Raw genomic sequence first — 18608 nt, 5'->3', positions numbered from 1 at the left:
CGTGGGTCAAGTGGGGTATTGAAGTCGTCGCCCCATATTACTGTGGCTTCCCTGTTGGATTCGATGTGTATCTGGACCCAGTCAAAATTATTGGAGCCGTCTATGTTGGGGCCGTAGGAGTTGATCATAATTATTTCTTCTCTGTCTATGGTTCCGTGGACGAGCAGTGTTCTTCCTTCAGAGTTGTTCTGGGTCTGGATTAATTTAAAGTTTGTTGTTTTATTTATTAGGATTGTGACTCCTCTCGCGTATGAGGAAAAAGAGGCGAAGTATATGTGGCATCCCCATGTTGTCGCCCAATGGTTTTCTGAGTTGGGTCGTAGGTGTGTCTCTTGGATGAGAGCCACATCGATGTTGTGTCGACGCAGGTATGGTATCAACCTCCTCGTTTTGGATGGTTGGTTGCCCCCTTAAATGTTCCATGTGACTAGTTTGAATTTGTTACTGTTGCTACTGGATGCAGCGTCCTCCGCAGTGCAGACGGCCGGCAGGATGGATTCTGTGGCCATGATGGGAGTCTGTACCACTAGTGTGGTGGCAGCCTGTACAGTGATGGACACGTGGGCTGGTGCATCCGTGCCAGTTGCAGCTGGTGCCTGTGTCCCGGAGGTGTTTGCATCCTCATCCCCGGCAGGGTGGCTGCGTCGGCCACGTGTAGATGGACGTTGCGTCGCTTGTTGGACATTGTCGGTCATTTGTCATGCCTGTGGGGAGACAGAGGGCATGCTGTCAGTCGTGTGGTGGTATTTGATGGGTTCATCACATGCATCACACTGAACGATCTGTGACCACTTGCATGTACACACATTTGACTGTTGATGCACTCAGGTGTATGTGTCGCAGCTTGTACTCTAGGGGGCATATACTGAGTGCGTGTTGCTTGACTTCTGGGTGATTGGTGGGTGCATAGTGTCACTCCTGCCCTGGCTGGGGGAGTTCATTAGTGGGTGCATAGGGTCGCTCCTGTCCTGGCTGGGGGCGGGGGTTCATCAGTGGGTGCATTGGGTCACTCCTGGGGTCCATTCACACTCATGGCTTTGTACATTGTGAACTTACCGGCATCATCAGGTGGGCTCACTCCTGCCTCTGCGTCGCCAATGCCCTGTATGCCCTCAAGGTGCAGGACACTGCTGCACCGCTCCTCTCACGACTGCAGTTTCAATGGGGATGCTGGGCCTCCACCGGTGCCAGTGCTGTGCTGGCGGTGTGCAGCGATACGGTTACGCACTCAGCCGGAGGTCATCCCACCTCTTGTGGCAGTCCTTTACGGTGCGTATGGTCACCCCTACTACTGCAGTGCACTTGCGTGCTGCTTAGGCCCAGATCTCCTTACGGCGTTGCTGGGTGTTGCGCCGCTGGTCTGCACTTAATAGTATTTCTGCATGGTTAACTATGTGCTCAACAAGCACTGAGCTCTGCCTCACTAAACCTCTGCTTGCTGGAATCCTTGATGCCACTGTAGTGGATGATTTTCACAGCTCAGGGAGTTGATGTGGCCTGTGGTCTGTGAGGATGGCAGTGGATTGTGGTTTAAATAATGGCCGCCTCTCTCGTTCCGGCTTTCGCGATCATGGTGTTTCCGCATCCGGTGATCCTATGTCCGTTCCGGCGGGTGCGGTTACGGTTATTCCACAGATTTTTGGGGCGATATGTCCGTGTCCATGGGTGTTTACATGCCGGCGGTGACACCGTTCCCGTTTTGGTCTGGTGCGTGCGACCGACAAGCCGTAATCGGCTGTGTCACCGTCGTCACGGAATCAACGGTTTCCGGGACAGTGACCATGTAATGAGGCCCATTATTTTCCAAAACTGATTGAGAGAGTAATCTCGGGACATGCTATACTAAGCATGGCCTTGCTTTCATATTCAACACTTTATTCAACATTGCATGAACTGCCAAGGCTGAATTTCAATATATGAATTAGGACAGATGTGTACCACTAGGTCAGCATTTCATCACCATCACTACACATATGTTGAGCAGTGCAGTGGGTTGGTGATCATTATCTCAGTCCAAATGGAGACTATTCTATGGTTTGGTGCTCAAATGAATTTGCTGCACGTCTGAATAATGAAAAGTGTAAGTGCAATAGCACCACAGTGCAGATGTTCTGCAATGCCATGCTAGATTGGCAAATAACTGCACTTTTCAACTTCACGTAATATTTTTGCTGGGATAGGAAGAAATGAGAAATAGGGGAAAGGTATTTGGTGTGAATTGAGAGACAAATTGTGAAATCTGAAAATTCAGAAAAAAAGTGGGTATCAAGAAGAGAAGGTCAATACAGCTACAGCACAATATCAAACACACAGGTGCAAATTCAGCTGTGATGATGAAAGGGGTGATTTCATCACAGCTGATGAAAGGAATGATTTCAGAGGGTATATCTGGCTTGGTCAATCAATTGCCATGCTCTTTCCAGGAACACGGCTGAGCTGTGCCAGCTGCACAACACTCGGTACGTGCTGCAAACCTTTCGCTAATAGACTTTCTTTGTTACCTGCAGGCTGTTGCTCACTTTAGCCCACCAATGACCAGGGATGACTGTGGGCATCTTGACAACAAATCCTGGCTTCTCTTCCCTCCTGCCTTGTGTTCTGCAGCAGCAAGGCGAATATAGACGGCACACGATAATGCAGTGGTGACCAAAAGCTTACCAACAGGGGAGATTATGGCAGCACAAAATGTTCCTTCCGAACTCGAGCTGAATGCACCAGCACTGCTGACCTGAAATAAACCCAATGCACTTTCAAAAGCAGCCCACAAGACGACAACTACCAAAACAAGCCCAACGCACCTTCAACAAAAGCCCTAAAGTAATCACAATACTCTACAATAAAGGAAGGAGGTTATATATGATATGATTTGGTATTTGTATAGTGACTAAACAGTGTTTCTAGGTGCCACAAAACAAGAGAGGGGAAACAGAGGAATGACAAGACAACCAATCTTACTAGGCCTTGTGACATTCAGATTGTGCAAGTGCAAACAAGAACTGCAGGGAAGGAATATGGGGGAAGTGCAGTCAGGGCAGCAGGGCTCTGAATAAGTGCAAGGACTGCAAAGGACTACACAGGTGCGGACCCTGACCGGAAGTGCAGGGTAGGCCAGGATGACTGGTGAAGGGCGCGCGGGGGGTAGTGCGCCCAGTGAGACTCTGAGGGCACCATGTAGCCAGTCAGGACGAGCAGACAGATACATTAGCAGTGGAGAGGGAGAGAGAAGGAAGATGAGAAAGGGAAGGTCTTGAGCAGCTTCCAGAACTTCAGGTGGTCCGGCTCAAGTCTGAGAGGGGCAAGGAGGCCATTCCAGAGAGAGGCACCTGCAGAGGAGAGAGATCTACCCCCACTCTTTGCTTGGAGGAGCGTCTGACCTACAGAGAGTTGGATGTAGCTGAGCGGAGGGCTCTAGAAGGAAGGTATTTAGGTAGGGAGTGTTGGATATAGTGAGTGAGAGAGAGAGAGAGAAGGAGCAGGGGTCCCAATGAGAAGTAAAGTATCGCTAGCTTACTGGCATTGAGGCAGAGATTGTTGAAGGTACATCCTCCCTGAATAGCGGAAAGACAGTTAGGGATGAGCGAGGAAGCAGAGGAGAACTTGTCACCAACTTGCACTCTGGTGTGCAAAGGCTTCAACATCAAACCCTTGTGCCCCGGGAAGGACTGTAGAATCTACTTGTGCCAAGCAATGTGCCTATTTCATTCCCATGGCCCATCCCACTCCCCCACACCCCACTACGCAGCATTCAGGTGCATTATGCATGATGAACAATACCCCAGAATAAACGACTGCACAGTTGGGGTTTACTAAAGTGTGTGGGACGGGGGTAATTCGCAGTTCAAATTGAAATATGCATATTGCATTCAATTGCCTTTTCACAGGTAACCAAATTACATTCGCCTTCCATAAAATCAACACGTTAAAATGTGCACATGTAAACTCCAAGAACCAATACAAAGGTTTTCCCAGAATTTTGCAGTATGGAAATTGGACATTTCACCTTAGTTGTTTTTCATCAGGTTATGTAGTGCAGTGGTGAGTTGTCCAGCCTGCAAACCTGATGGCTGTGGTTCTATGGGGCTGAGTCCACCCTAACCTGGGCAAAAAGAACGAAAGCAAAAGAAAAGTGTGTTCGCATTGAGAGTCGGTAATAAAGAATGAAAGGTGAAGCAAAATAAACGCGCGTTATTTTGCTTCACCTGCATTCTTTTTGCCAATGTGCTGGAAGCGTTACAGTCATTGCTGCAGAGACAAAGCCCCACTCAGGCGGGAAGCTGCGGTGGCGAAGTCCTGCAAGCAGGACAAAACAAAAAAAAAGTAATCCGTGAAAGCTGTCCCCCACCAACATTCCTGAGATTCCAGGGTCTTTCCCGGAGTCTCCAGGAAAAATCCGGAGGTTAGGCAGGTAACCCCTCGCCCAGTGAGGCCAATCAGAATGCACAGATGGAGGCATTTGCAGGACATAGCTTAACAGTTCTATTGCACCCCCACTGTTCAGAGGCACGTGCACTGCCCCAGTTTACCTTGGGTTTTCTGTGGCTTCTTAATGTTTGGCTCAGATTCAGAAACCGTGTATTCAGGTCTGGAAAAAGCAAAGATCACGATATTAACTCAAGACTGATCACAACGAGATGGAATGCACTTTTACTGGATATTCACTAAAATATAATATAAAAGGTCAAAAGGGGGAGCTGCCTGTCTTCTCCCCCTGCACCATAACCCCGCCCCCTCACCCCCCCCCCCCAATCACATAAAGGAGACGACATTAAAGGGGTGGGGGTGGGCAGGGCAGGGTACGAAGGTAAAGCAGAGACAAGAGGCAATTTAACAATTGCCCTAAAAGGGGACTTTGTCACTAGAAAAGCGAGTGCATTGTCCCCGTCACTCGCCTGTATCAGTGCACGCCCTTATCACTCCTGTGTAGATTGCGGAGTTTAACCCGTAAATGGGCAAGGGAATGGGGTGGGAGTCCGGGGAGATAAACAGGGACCGCTCCAATCCCAAACCACGTCATCAGCAGAGGACGGGCTGCAGAGGTGCACGCATGCGCAGTGGGGAGATCAGAAGGACATGTAGAAAGGGGATAGTAAAGAGCACATGCGCAGTAGGGAGCGATTGCACAAGAGAACCGGGGATAGTAAACAGAGCATGCTCAGTAGGAAGACACCTTCAGAAAGAAAGGGGATAGTAAACAGAGCATGCGTAGTAGGAAGACACCTTCAGAAAGAAAGGGAAGAGTAAAGAGAGCATGCTCACTAAGAAGACACCTTCAGAAAGAAAGGGGATAGTAAACAGAGCATGCTCAGTAGGAAGACACCTTCAGAAAGAAAGGGGATAGTAAACAGAGCATGAGTAGTAGGAAGACACCTTCAGAAAGAAAGGGGATAGTAAAGAGAGCATGCTCAGTAGGAAGACACCTTCAGAAAGAAAGGGAAGAGTAAAGAGAGCATGCTCACTAAGAAGACACCTTCAGAAAGAAAGGGGATAGTAAAGAGAGCATACTCAGTAGGAAGACACCTTTAGAAAGAAAGGGGATAGTAAAGAGAGCATACTCACTAAGAAGACACCTTCAGAAAGAAAGGGGATAGTAAACAGAGCATTCTCACTAAGAAGACACCTTCAGAAAGAAAGGGGATAGTAAAGAGAGCATACTCAGTAGGAAGACACCTTTAGAAAGAAAGGGGATAGTAAAGAGAGCATACTCACTAAGAAGACACCTTCAGAAAGAAAGGGGATAGTAAACAGAGCATTCTCACTAAGAAGACACCTTCAGAAAGAAAGGGGATAGTAAACAGAGCATGCTCAGTAGGAAGACACCTTCAGAAAGAAAGGGGATAGTAAACAGAGCATGAGTAGTAGGAAGACACCTTCAGAAAGAAAGGGGATAGTAAAGAGAGCATGCTCAGTAGGAAGACACCTTCAGAAAGAAAGGGAAGAGTAAAGAGAGCATGCTCACTAAGAAGACACCTTCAGAAAGAAAGGGGATAGTAAAGAGAGCATACTCAGTAGGAAGACACCTTTAGAAAGAAAGGGGATAGTAAAGAGAGCATACTCACTAAGAAGACACCTTCAGAAAGAAAGGGGATAGTAAACAGAGCATTCTCACTAAGAAGACACCTTCAGAAAGAAAGGGGATAGTAAAGAGAGCATACTCAGTAGGAAGACACCTTCAGAAAGAAAGGGGATAGTAAATAGAGCATACTCACTAAGAAGACACCTTCAGAAAGAAAGGGGATAGTAAAGAGAGCATGCTCACTAAGAAGACACTTTCAGAAAGAAAGGGGATAGTAAAGAGAGCATACTCAGTAGGAAGACACCTTCAGAAAGAAAGGGGATAGTAAAGAGAGCATACTCACTAAGAAGACACCTTCAGAAAGAAAGGGGATAGTAAACAGAGCACGCTCAGAGGAAGACACCTTTAGAAAGAAAGGGGATAGTAAAGAAAGCATGCTCACTAGGAAGACACCTTCAGAAAGAAAGAGGATAGTAAACAGAGCATGCTCAGAGGAAGACACCTTTACAAAGAAAGGGGATAGTAAAGAAAACATGCTCACTAAGAAGACACCTTCAGAAAGGAAGGGGATAGTAAACAGAGCATGTGCAGTAGGAAGACACCTTCAGAAAGAAAGGGTAGTGTAAACAGCATGCTTAGTAGGGAGAGAGCATCAAAAGAATGGGGATAGTAAACAGAGCTTTCTCAATAGGGAAAGAGAAAGCAAGAGAACGGGGATAGTAAACAGAGCATGCACAGTAGGGAAAGAGAAAGCAAGAGAACGGGGATAGTAAACAGAGCATGCACAGTAGGGAAAGAGAAAGCAAGAGAACCGGGATAGTAAATAGAGCATGCTCAGTAGGGAGAGAGAAAGCAAGAGAACGGGGATAGTAAATAGAGCCTTGCTCAGTACGGCGACACAGTCAGGAGGACAGGTGTAGTAAACCGAGCATGCTCAGTAGGATGACAGGTTAAGATAGATAGTAAACAGAGCACGCTCATTAGGAAGACACTAATCAAGAGAATTCGGTCTGACCATGTTAGGTCTGACCAAGATGTCATTCACGGCCAGCTCTGTTAGCAGCTTTCACACTCACCTTTCTGATGGCTACAAGATCCTCTCTGTGCACAGAAGCAACTGTCCCGATGGGGGCGTAGCATTGATTTTCCTGGAGTGGATACCTGCTTCTATCATTCCTATGCAGGACTACTCCTCCTGGTCAGCAGGCTATCTGTCTCTCTCCTGGCCTTTCTCTCACTGTGACCACTAGCTACCAACCGCCAGGCCAGGTAGCCTCCTTCCTTTCGGAGTGGGCAGATCTCTCAACCGCCCTGTGGTGGCCCGCCTCTGGTCACCGGTGCAGGCCACGGATGTTGTCGGGATCACCCGAAGCGGCAGCCACGCAGGGGCACCCAGCGGGCCGAGAGTAGGGGACACCCTACAATGCCCGGAACACTCTGCCGGAGCTCCACACTTGAGAGTAGAGGACACCCTACAATGCCCGGAACACTCTGCCGGAGCTCCACACTTTGGGGATCACCCCAATGCTAGCAGTCGCGGCTCCAAGGTCACTTGGGCTGCGCTGCTGAACCAGACCACGATCACGCAGCAACAATCACCCCAATCACTGACACACAGTGCTCCAGATAAGATTTTGAGGTGGGAGTATTTTACGCATGATATTTCAAATTAGAGAGTAAATGCAATTTCAAGAGAGTAAAAATCAGTTTCTTCCTCTGCAAGAGAGTAAAATGTATCCAACATACACCCAATGCATACGTAACATCAGACCAGTAAAATCGGACCCGTAGACCAAAAGAGTTGTAGGTCAAAGTTGTCTGGCTTGCCTTTAACCATTTTATTACACTTGCGGAAAATACTCTGCCATAAAATAACGGGCAAGTATGTGCTACATACACAGCTTCATTTTCAAAATTCTGGATCCTAGAAACTCTGTTAAGAACTACTATAGATAGAGACTAATGCATCTGCAGAGGGAGTGTGAGTAAGGAAGTGTTAGCATATGATTTACTTACAGGAATTTGCACACATAATCTCAGCAACAGTCACAACCTGCTAAGCTACCTTCCCTGCTGTCTGCTGCAGGAAATTAATGTGGATCCCCTCATTGTGTACAAAACCAAAAACATGATTCTGGCAATTACAGTTGGGAAGAAATGCAGACAAGTGCATAAGTTGCAGACTGGTCCCAAATCCCTGCTTCAACACTTAAGTGTGTGATCCTGGGCAACTAATTTTGCCAATGTGCCTTTTTAGCAAAAACAGAAATGTCTATAACAAGTGATTTATTGCCAACTAGTTACTACTCAAAAAAGCCTGACTGACCCCTTTTCCACTGTTTGAACTATACCATTAAAAGTAGTGACAATTTATATAATGCACATGACAAAGGGCCTAATTCATTGAGCGTTTTCCAATGGGCTGTTGCCATTATAAAAGGTTTCTGTGAATTAGGCCCAAAGCGTATATGTCTCGTGGCTTACTCCTTGCTGCTTCTTTAATATAAATTCACATGAACTCCTCGAGTATTAATAACTCGCCTGTACATTCCCCCATCTTCTACTTCCATCATAGGTGAGCAGTCTTGATTGCCCTTGATTGCCCGATAGGTTTCTTCCAAGATAGTCAAGCATCTGCATCTCTGGCATGACACGCATCACAGCCAATTTAGCCCGTAATCGCTAATCACATCAGGGGGATTAAAGAGTGGTGGGAGTGGAAAAAAAGGAACTACTGGTACTCTGCCTGCATCCAAAAAGGAGGGATTGGGGTGGCCAGACAGATGGGGCGGGTAGGCAAGGGGGAGTGCGGGACGGGACCAGGATCACAAACCTTGCCTGACTGTGAAGCAGGGATTTTAATCCACTCTGCAAATTTGACCACATAGCTTCCAAGCTTTACTTGGTACAAATAGTTTGGATTTCAAGTCCAACGGTAATGATGTCTTATAGAGTTTACTTACAAAAAACACAAATTGCATAATAACGCCACATGACAACATATAAATCCTTACAGCTACGTGTTAAGCCAAAATAATATCATTGTGGCTTTAATGTTCACGTCCTGAATGGTATACTATAAGTCCCAGAATGCAAGATAATGTCAACCTGAAAGATCTAGTTAACCCCACAGTACTTTCAGTGATTTAAGACATGTAATAAAAGATGTTATATAGTAAACTCAGATATGGAGATTCTTTGCAACAAACCTCCAGCTCATTGTTATTCATGATGTTGAAAACATTTGATTAGTGACTTAGGGCCTCATTACACGGACGGCGGTAAGGGTTAACGGTCACCGTTAATGGCAACGGTGACCGTTAACCCTTACCGCCGTACTACGAGGTCCCTTAGCGGGTTGGTGCTCTAACGCCTGCTTTTTGCAGGCGTTAAAAACCAACCCGCTAAGGGACCTCGGAGCTAATTACGGCACCGCAAAATTGCGGTGCCGTAATTAGCGCCTTCCCCATTCCCATAGAGCCCTATGGGGCAGAAATGGGAATGGGGAAGGGCAATGGCGGAAGGGGGATTTACCGCCCCACCGACCTTGGGATGGGGCGGTAGATCCCCTTACCGCCAAGGCGGTGCTGGTAATTTACCGGCATGGTCCAGGGTGCTAATAGCACCCTGGATCACCGCCTTCCGTGTAATGAGGCCCTTAGAGCAACTTTATTTTTTTTTGGTGTCAATCTAGCAGACATCATAGATATATAAAGCGCCCATTTAATGATGTGTTAATATAAACACATAATTAAGTGGGCGCTTTGTGTTGCTCACTTTAACTATCATGCATATGAAAGGCTCTGCCACTGATAAAAGAAATGTGTTTGCTGGTGCAGATCCAAGACACCTTTTGCACTCTAGTGCCATCTAGTGGAGGAAAGTAGGCTTTTTAAGGAAAATAAATCAAGCGTAAACGGTACGCAGAAGAAAATTAAATGCTCCGTAATGGCCATAATTACATGCGTAAAATGGCCAATTACGCAGCTTATATGGAGGGGTGGTGACACAGACACGAGTTCCCGCTTCATGGGGCTCTGCTGCACTGCCTTGTGTGTACCAGCAGAGCCCCTTTTATAAGAGAGGCGTCATGACGATGTCATGACACTCCCTCACATCTAAACACTAAACCAACACACAATATCCCTCCTTTATTATAACAAAAGAAAAATCACCCCCCCTGCAAAATAGCAACCCTATCCTGGGTCTAACTTGGTGCATTCTAGTCCACGCACCCATTGTAATCCTACATCATCACTGCAAACATAGGGTGCATTCAAGTCCAAGCACCGACTAATAACTAATCAACACATTGAACTTTTTTAACACTGCAACCAAACAGGTGTGTTCCAGTTCACATACCTCGGGGGCCCGACAGTGGCCCGTTCCCCCTCAGAAGATTCCAGGGTCGAACTGTCCATTTGCCCTGCTGCAGGACAAAAATAATATATTTTCTTCATCTTCCTCCTCCCTCACATCGTACTGCATTCTCCTTTGGTCTTCCGCCACTTGGACCGCCGCCACTCTGGGAGTCTTTCTCCCCTTCGGCTCACTCCCCGCTGATGTCCCCGCCATGCTGGCTGGTGTCGGGGCGAGGCACACCCGTGCAAAGTGATCCACCTTCCCGCACCTCCCACATATGTGTCCTTTAGCAGAGCAGTCCTGCGGGTGTTGAAGAACCCACCTGCACTGATGACATATTGTGGCACTGGCGTCTCTCCTTGGCCAATCTCCCCTCCTCATCGGCTTTCCTCCTTGCCACTTGGCGATGGCAGACACCTCCTCCAGCTTTATCCGCTGCATGGGGGCCTCCCGCTTGAGGTGTTGGCGGGATGAGTCCATGACTGAGGCCCACACTTCTGCCGGCTCCTTGGCACGGCCAAGGTCTAGTATTCTTTCCTTTCAAGGGTTATCGCTGGGTCCCTCAGGACTTGCTTGCGCAGCTTTAAAGAACTGCAGCCGTAGATGATCTGTGCCCTGATCTCGTCCTCAAAATGTCCTAGGGCACAGGACAGTGCAATGCGTGCAGCTTACCGTGAAATGCATCAAGGCTGTCCATTTCCTCATGCTTCGCGCACCTTATCCTGAATCGTTTCTAGTCCCTGTTCACCATGGGCCTGAAATACTCGTTCAGGGATGCGATGGCCGCATCATAGGACTGATCCACAGGCTTTAGTGTCTTGAAGAGCCTCTGGTTGGCCAGTCGGCGGAGGACAGGAGGGTTGGGCGTTTGACCTTGTCCTCCATCTCTACGGCCTCAAAGTGCAGCTCCAGGTTCTCTACCCAGGCTGTCCACCGGGGTCCCAGACTGGAAGGCGCACCCACCACGTCAAAATGAGGTATTGGTGCGAGCTGTCCTCGGCATGCCCCTTCATCGTCCGACATGACGGACACTGGGTGGGAGGCCGGATGTGACCACTGCTGGTGGGTCTTCGTGTGTGTTCACAATCTGTGGGCAACTTGACCCCTGTGTACGTCTTTTGTAGGCGCACAAGCACTCCTTGACGAGCTGCTACCTTTGGGGTATGGTGATCGGTTAGTGTGGGTGGTACAATCACGGTTCCTTGAATCTTCTGTGCTGAGGTCCCAGCGGGTGCACAAGCATTCCTTGGGGAGCCGCGTCTCTCCTTGGCCAATCTCCCCTCCTCATCGGCTTTCCTCCTTGCCATTTGGCGATGGCAGACACCTCCTCCAGCTTTATCCGCTGCATGGGGGCCTCCCGCTTGAGGTGTTGGCGGGATGAGTCCATGACTGAGGCCCGCACTTCTGCCGGCTCCTTGGCACGGCCAAGGTCTAGTATTCTTTCCTTTCAAGGGTTATCGCTGGGTCCCTCAGGACTTGCTTGCGCAGCTTTAAAGAACTGCAGCCGTAGATGATCTGTGCCCTGATCTCGTCCTCAAAATGTCCTAGGGCACAGGACAGTGCAATGCGTGCAGCTTACCGTGAAATGCATCAAGGCTGTCCATTTCCTCATGCTTCGCGCACCTTATCCTGAATCGTTTCTAGTCCCTGTTCACCATGGGCCTGAAATACTCGTTCAGGGATGCGATGGCCGCATCATAGGACTGATCCACAGGCTTTAGTGTCTTGAAGAGCCTCTGGTTGGCCAGTCGGCGGAGGACAGGAGGGTTGGGCGTTTGACCTTGTCCTCCATCTCTACGGCCTCAAAGTGCAGCTCCAGGTTCTCTACCCAGGCTGTCCACCGGGGTCCCAGACTGGAAGGCGCACCCACCACGTCAAAATGAGGTATTGGTGCGAGCTGTCCTCGGCATGCCCCTTCATCGTCCGACATGACGGACACTGGGTGGGAGGCCGGATGTGACCACTGCTGGTGGGTCTTCGTGTGTGTTCACAATCTGTGGGCAACTTGACCCCTGTGTACGTCTTTTGTAGGCGCACAAGCACTCCTTGACGAGCTGCTACCTTTGGGGTATGGTGATCGGTTAGTGTGGGTGGTACAATCACGGTTCCTTGAATCTTCTGTGCTGAGGTCCCAGCGGGTGCACAAGCATTCCTTGGGGAGCCGCGTCTCTCCTTGGCCAATCTCCCCTCCTCATCGGCTTTCCTCCTTGCCACTTGCCGATGGCAGACACCTCCTCCAGCTTTATCCGCTGCATGGGGGCCTCCCGCTTGAGGTGTTGGCGGGATGAGTCCATGACTGAGGCCCGCACTTCTGCCAGCTCCTTGGCACGGCCAAGGTCTAGTATTCTTTCCTTTCAAGGGTTATCGCTGGGTCCCTCAGGACTTGCTTGCGCAGCTTTAAAGAACTGCAGCCGTAGATGATCTGTGCCCTGATCTCGTCCTCAAAATGTCCTAGGGCACAGGACAGTGCAATGCGTGCAGCTTACCGTGAAATGCATCGAGGCTGTCCATTTCCTCATGCTTCGCGCATCTTATCCTGAATCGTTCGTAGTCCCTGTTCACCATGGGCCTGAAATACTCGTTCAGGGATGCGATGGCCGCATCATAGGACTGATCCACAGGCTTTAGTGTCTTGAAGAGCCTCTGGTTGGCCAGTCGGCGGAGGACAGGAGGGTTGGGCGTTTGACCTTGTCCTTCATCTCTACGGCCTCAAAGTGCAGCTCCAGGTTCTCTACCCATGCTGTCCACCGGGGTCCCAGACTGGAAGGCGCACCCACCACGTCAAAATGAGGTATTGGTGCGAGCTGTCCTCGGCATGCCCCTTCATCGTCCGACATGACGGACACTGGGTGGGAGGCCGGATGTGACCACTGCTGGTGGGTCTTCGTGTGTGTTCACAATCTGTGGGCAACTTGACCCCTGTGTACGTCTTTTGTAGGCGCACAAGCACTCCTTGACGAGCTGCTACCTTTGGGGTATGGTGATCGGTTAGTGTGGGTGGTACAATCACGGTTCCTTGAATCTTCTGTGCTGAGGTCCCAGCGGGTGCACAAGCATTCCTTAGGGAGCCGCGTCTCTCCTTGGCCAATCTCCCCTCCTCATCGGCTTTCCTCCTTGCCACTTGCCGATGGCAGACACCTCCTCCAGCTTTATCCGCTGCATGGGGGCCTCCCGCTTGATGTGTTGGCGGGATGAGTCCATGACTGAGGCCCGCACTTCTGCCAGCTCCTTGGCACGGCCAAGGTCTAGTATTCTTTCCTTTCAAGGGTTATCGCTGGGTCCCTCAGGACTTGCTTGCGCAGCTTTAAAGAACTGCAGCCGTAGATGATCTGTGCCCTGATCTCGTCCTCAAAATGTCCTAGGGCACAGGACAGTGCAATGCGTGCAGCTTACCGTGAAATGCATCGAGGCTGTCCATTTCCTCATGCTTCGCGCACCTTATCCTGAATCGTTCGTAGTCCCTGTTCACCATGGGCCTGAAATACTCGTTCAGGGATGCGATGGCCGCATCATAGGACTGATTCACAGGCTTTAGTGTCTTGAAGAGCCTCTGGTTGGCCAGTCGGCGGAGGACAGGAGGGTTGGGCGTTTGATCTTGTCCTTCATCTCTACGGCCTCAAAGTGCAGCTCCAGGTTCTCTACCCAGGCTGTCCACCGGGGTCCCAGACTGGAAGGCGCACCCACCACGTCAAAATGAGGTATTGGTGCGAGCTGTCCTCGGCATGCCCCTTCATCGTCCCACATGACGGACACTGGGTGGGAGGCCGGATGTGACCACTGCTGGTGGGTCTTCGTGTGTGTTCACAATCTGTGGGCAACTTGACCCCTGTGTACGTCTTTTGTAGGCGCACAAGCACTCCTTGACGAGCTGCTAGCTTTGGGGTATGGTGATCGGTTAGTGTGGGTGGTACAATCACGGTTCCTTGAATCTTCTGTGCTGAGGTCCCAGCAGGTGCACAAGCATTCCTTGGGGAGCCGCTACCCCGTGGGAAGTCTGGGGCAAGAGTGGACAAACCTGGAAGGGTTAGTGACTCCCTGTGCCCTCCCAGAACATTGGGCACTCAGGCCCTGTGACATTGTCCAGGGGAGGACCTTCCTCCTATTTGTTACCTTGCAGCTGTAGATTAGGAGGGATAAGGACAAAATGTTATTCACTTCCCTTTCCTGTTGGCCCGTTCTTCATGGGCTCCCTTTTCAGCCTCACAGCCAGGGCCAGCTGTGGAATGGGAGAGATTAGGATATAGTGTTAATCTCCTCCCCTGCTTCCTGTTGCGTATGGGTTGCCCCTTGCCTCTCCAGCCGGGGCCAGCTGCCTTGTGTGTTCAAATCAAATCACTGCGGCGTCCCGGATCCACAGGCCATGCCCCTCTTCATTGTCTCTGGGGCTTGCGATGATTGCCACACCCCCTTCTCTTGAATACTTGATTTCATTGCACAGCCTGAGTCTGGATGAGGCTGCCCCTTCTCAGGCAGTCCCCCGCTGCTCCCCCGCTGCTCCCCTGCCAGCTGGGGCCCACTGGAGTGTTGGCCCCACCTCCTCTCCTTTGTTCCAGGGTCTGGAGCGTATCTCGCCACACCCGGTGGTTCTTTTGTTTCACGGCCTCTGTGCCCGCTGATGGCACACTTCGTTGACTGGCTGGAGGCGACCAGCGCAGGCATCCAGCAGCCAGTGCTCGCCCACGCAGCCAATGCCCCTTCTTCAGTGTGTATGGCCGTGGTCTGCGACCGCTCATGAGGATCCGTTGCTCCGCCTCCTCCACGAGATGGAGAGAAAACTCTCGGGAGCCCCTCACACAAGTGTGTGAGGGGGGCAAGACATCCTCGTCGCCAATGTGGTGGCCTGCCTCCGGTCACCGGGGCAGGCCACGGATGATGTCGGGGTCACCTGACGCGGCAGCCATGCTGGGGGCGCCCGGTGGGCCGCGAGTAGGGGACACCCTGCAATGCCCGGATCACCGGGCTGGAGCTCCACATTTCGGGAATCACCCCAATGCTAGCAGTCGCGTATCCAAGGTCACTTGGGCCGCGCTGCAGAACCAGACCACGATCACGCAGCAAAAATCACCCCAATCACTGGCACAGACACAAGTTGCCGCTTCCTGGGGCTCTGCTGCACTGCCTTGTGCGTGCCAGTAGAGCCCCTTTTATTAGAGAGGCGTCATGACGATGTCATGACGCTCTCCAACATCTAAACACTAGACCAACACACAACACTCCCTCCTCGCCTCTACCTCTCAACTTCTTCTCGGAGACCTTAACATCCACTTTGATGCTTCTTGTCCTTCTGCAGGACTCTTTCGCAACCTCTGCGACTCCCTCTCTCTCTCTATTCTCCCTCTGGCCCAACTCACTCTGCAGGGCACACCCTGGATGTTCTGATCTCCTCACTTTCTCCATTCCTGCCATCTCTCTCTCTCTACCCCTCCGGGCAAGTGGTCTCTAGCACTGCCATCTAACTTCTCGGTCATTAGACCCATGAAGCATGTGTCAATAGAGTCTTCTGCTGCTATTTTCTCTACTTCTGCACCTTTGGCTCCCTCTCACCCTGATACAGCCCTTTCCAACTTTCATCTTTCTATCTCTGACACTCTTGATATACTTGCCCCTGCCATGAGGAACAGCTTGAAGCCCAAATCCAAGTGCAACTCCTGTTACGACTCCGACCATCGTCACCCTTAAAGGCAAGTGCAGGGTGGCGGAGAGGAAGTGGAGGGCAACAGGTGCACCTTCCGACAAACTGGCCTCCCGCCTGCTCCTAAGGCAGTACAGCTTCTTTGTCCTCGCGAAGAAGATAGCTCATATTCAAGCCTGCATCTCTGCGGCATCTAACAACTTAGTCAAACTCTTCAAAATCTGCAAGGAGCTGGCCAATCCTGCTGCAGTCTCTACCTCTCCTGTTCCCTTTCAGGCCTTCTGAACGGCCTTAGTTTCTGATTTCATCACTAAGACTCAGGACATCCTGTCCACCCTCTCTTCCTTGTCTTCCTCCTCCTCCACTCCTGGCCTTATTGTGGCCGCCTCTCCTACTCCCTTCTCTTCCTTTCCCCTGTTCACCCTTGACAACCTGACAACGCTTGTAGACAAGTCCGATCTATGAAAGTCTTGTCAAAACAGGTTCTTCCCTGTTCCTACAGAACCATCAAGGTCCACATTGACACCCTTGCTCCAGCCTTGGCCAATTTCTGCAATCGATATTTTGCCACTGGAACCTCCCCCCGAGCACTCACTTGTGCACCCCCTCTTAAAGAAACCCTCTGCCGATCCTTCCTCTCCGGCTAACTATTGCTGTCACAGGTTTCCCCCCTTCTCACCTGTCTATGTTGCCTGATGTCCTCTTTAGGTGGAGTCTTCTTTCGTATGGTTCGGGACCTAAATAAGCCCGCTCGGCCGTCCTCGGCTTCCAGATTACGTTCAGCTTTGATGTCCAGGATCACAGGAAACTCCGGGAATATTCAAGAAGGAGTAGGGGGACAAGTGGAAGCAACACAGGGAGGAGCCAATTTATTTGGTCGCAAATGCCGTGGTAGCAGTTTCGAGGACAGCCAAACCTTATCCCTTATTGTGTAGGAGGGGCTTGGTCTTCCTTTGGAGTCCGCATATAGTTTGGTCTGGGCCCTGGCCTTTTCTAATTGTTCTTTGGCTTCTCTTTGAACATTAATGAGCATTTCAATCCAGGAATCGACTGTTGGAACTGTGTGATGAGGATGAGGAAGGATAGAAGGTAGAACCGAAGGGTGGAATCCTTGGCTACAGAAAAAAGGACTGGTCTTAATAGCAGAGTGGTCCGAATTATTATAGGCAAATTCAGCCACTGGTATTAAAAGGGACCAATCGTCCTGGACCTTGGTAGCGAAGCAACGGATGTATTGTTCCAAGGTTTGATTTACGCGCTCTGTGGCCCCGTTGGCTTGGGGATGATATTCTGAGGAAAGAGCGTGTTGGATTCCTAGTATTTGGCAAAGATGTTTCCAGAACTGAGAAATGTATTGGGGCCCTCTGTCTGATATGATCTTGGAAGGAAGTCCATGCAGTCGGAATATGTGTTCCAGGAAAATTCCAGCAAGTTCTGACGAGGATGACAGTTTAAACAGAGGTGTAAAATGGGCCACATGGGTGAACAAATCAATGGTGACCATGATGGTTGTGTATCCCCTGGAAGGTGGTAATTCCACAATGAAGTCTGTTGCTATGAATTCCCAAGGCCTTGTTGGAAGTGGAGGTTGCTGCAATAGACCCGCTGGTCTCTTGTTGTCATGTTTGTTTTGATTACCGACAGAGCATGCCTGGATTTACCTTTGTACATCAGCTTTCACTCCAGGCCACCAAAATTGCCTTTGTATTAATCGGAGGGTATTGGTAATACCACGATGCCTGGAGTAAAGAGTATCATGACAGAGATTTATTATCCTTTGCTGTAGTTTTTGTGTTGGGATGACCAAGGCATTGTCTTTGAACAAGTATCCATTTTTGGTTTTCAGTTTCCACTGGTTCTTGTCCGAGATATCTTTCCAGAGTTCCGAGGATTGAGTCTGAATGCGGACTTCATCAAGGAGGCTGGTCGCCTGGGCTACAATTATTGTGTGAGGAAACATCTTGGGAAATGTTCGGTCATCAGGAGGTTCATAGTCAGGGCGCCGAGACAAGGCGTCAGCAATTACGTTTTGTGTTCCCGGAACATGGTGAATCTGGAACTGGTATTGGGCAAAGAAGAACGCGCAACGTGCCTGACGGCTGTTCCTGCATTCCAGGGCCTGTAACACTTGGAGATTTCGATGGTCCGTCCGGACCTGGACAGGATATTTAGCTCCTAGAAATAAATGACGCCACGTGGTGAAGGCTTGACGGATGGCTAGAAGTTCCTTTTCTAAGACTGCGGGCCTCATTACACGGTAGGCGGAGGACCAAGGTGCTAATAGCACCTTGGTCCATGCCAGTAAAATACCGGCACCGCCTTGGTGGAAAAGGGAATTACCACCCTATTCCAAGGTTGGCAGGGCGGTAATTCCCCTTTCCCCCATTGCCCTTCCCCATTCCCATTTTTGCCCCATGGGGCTCTATGGGAATGGGGAAGGCGCTAATTACGGTGCCGCAAATTGCGGTACCGTAATTAGCACCCTGGTCCCTTTGCGGGTTGGTTTTTAACGCCTGCAAAAAGCAGGCGTTAAAGTCTCCAACCCGCAAAGGGACCTCGTAGTAAGGCGGTAAGAGTTAACGGTCACCGGCACCATTAATG

At 50.1% G+C, this 18608-nt stretch overlaps 1 protein-coding gene across 4 annotated transcripts in view; it reads right to left on the bottom strand.

Annotated features, from left to right (window-relative positions):
* Window positions 1-18608, bottom strand: part of LOC138511193 (zinc finger protein 84-like) — a 604912-nt gene that overhangs the window by 15855 nt on the left and 570449 nt on the right. Inside the window, exons 1-3 of one of the 4 annotated variants that reach the window (XM_069626708.1) lie at window positions 4890-5020; window positions 4524-4582; window positions 2502-2728 (exon numbers count right to left, since the gene is read on the bottom strand). The exons of 1 other annotated variant lie outside the window; for it this stretch is intronic. The gene's annotated coding sequence lies outside the window, so the exon portion shown is untranslated. Of the gene's footprint in view, window positions 1-2501; window positions 2729-4523; window positions 4583-4889; window positions 5021-18608 lie in introns of those variants that run through there. 2 more of the 4 variants (XM_069626709.1, XM_069626710.1) reach the window with 2 other exon arrangements.

The sequence above is a fragment of the Ambystoma mexicanum genome, chromosome 6p (assembly GCF_040938575.1).
Source record: "Ambystoma mexicanum isolate Mex_15411 chromosome 6p, UKY_AmexF1_1, whole genome shotgun sequence".
In the NCBI taxonomy this organism is placed as follows: Eukaryota; Metazoa; Chordata; class Amphibia; order Caudata; family Ambystomatidae; genus Ambystoma; species Ambystoma mexicanum.
This window is presented reverse-complemented; position numbering and strand designations above follow the sequence as displayed.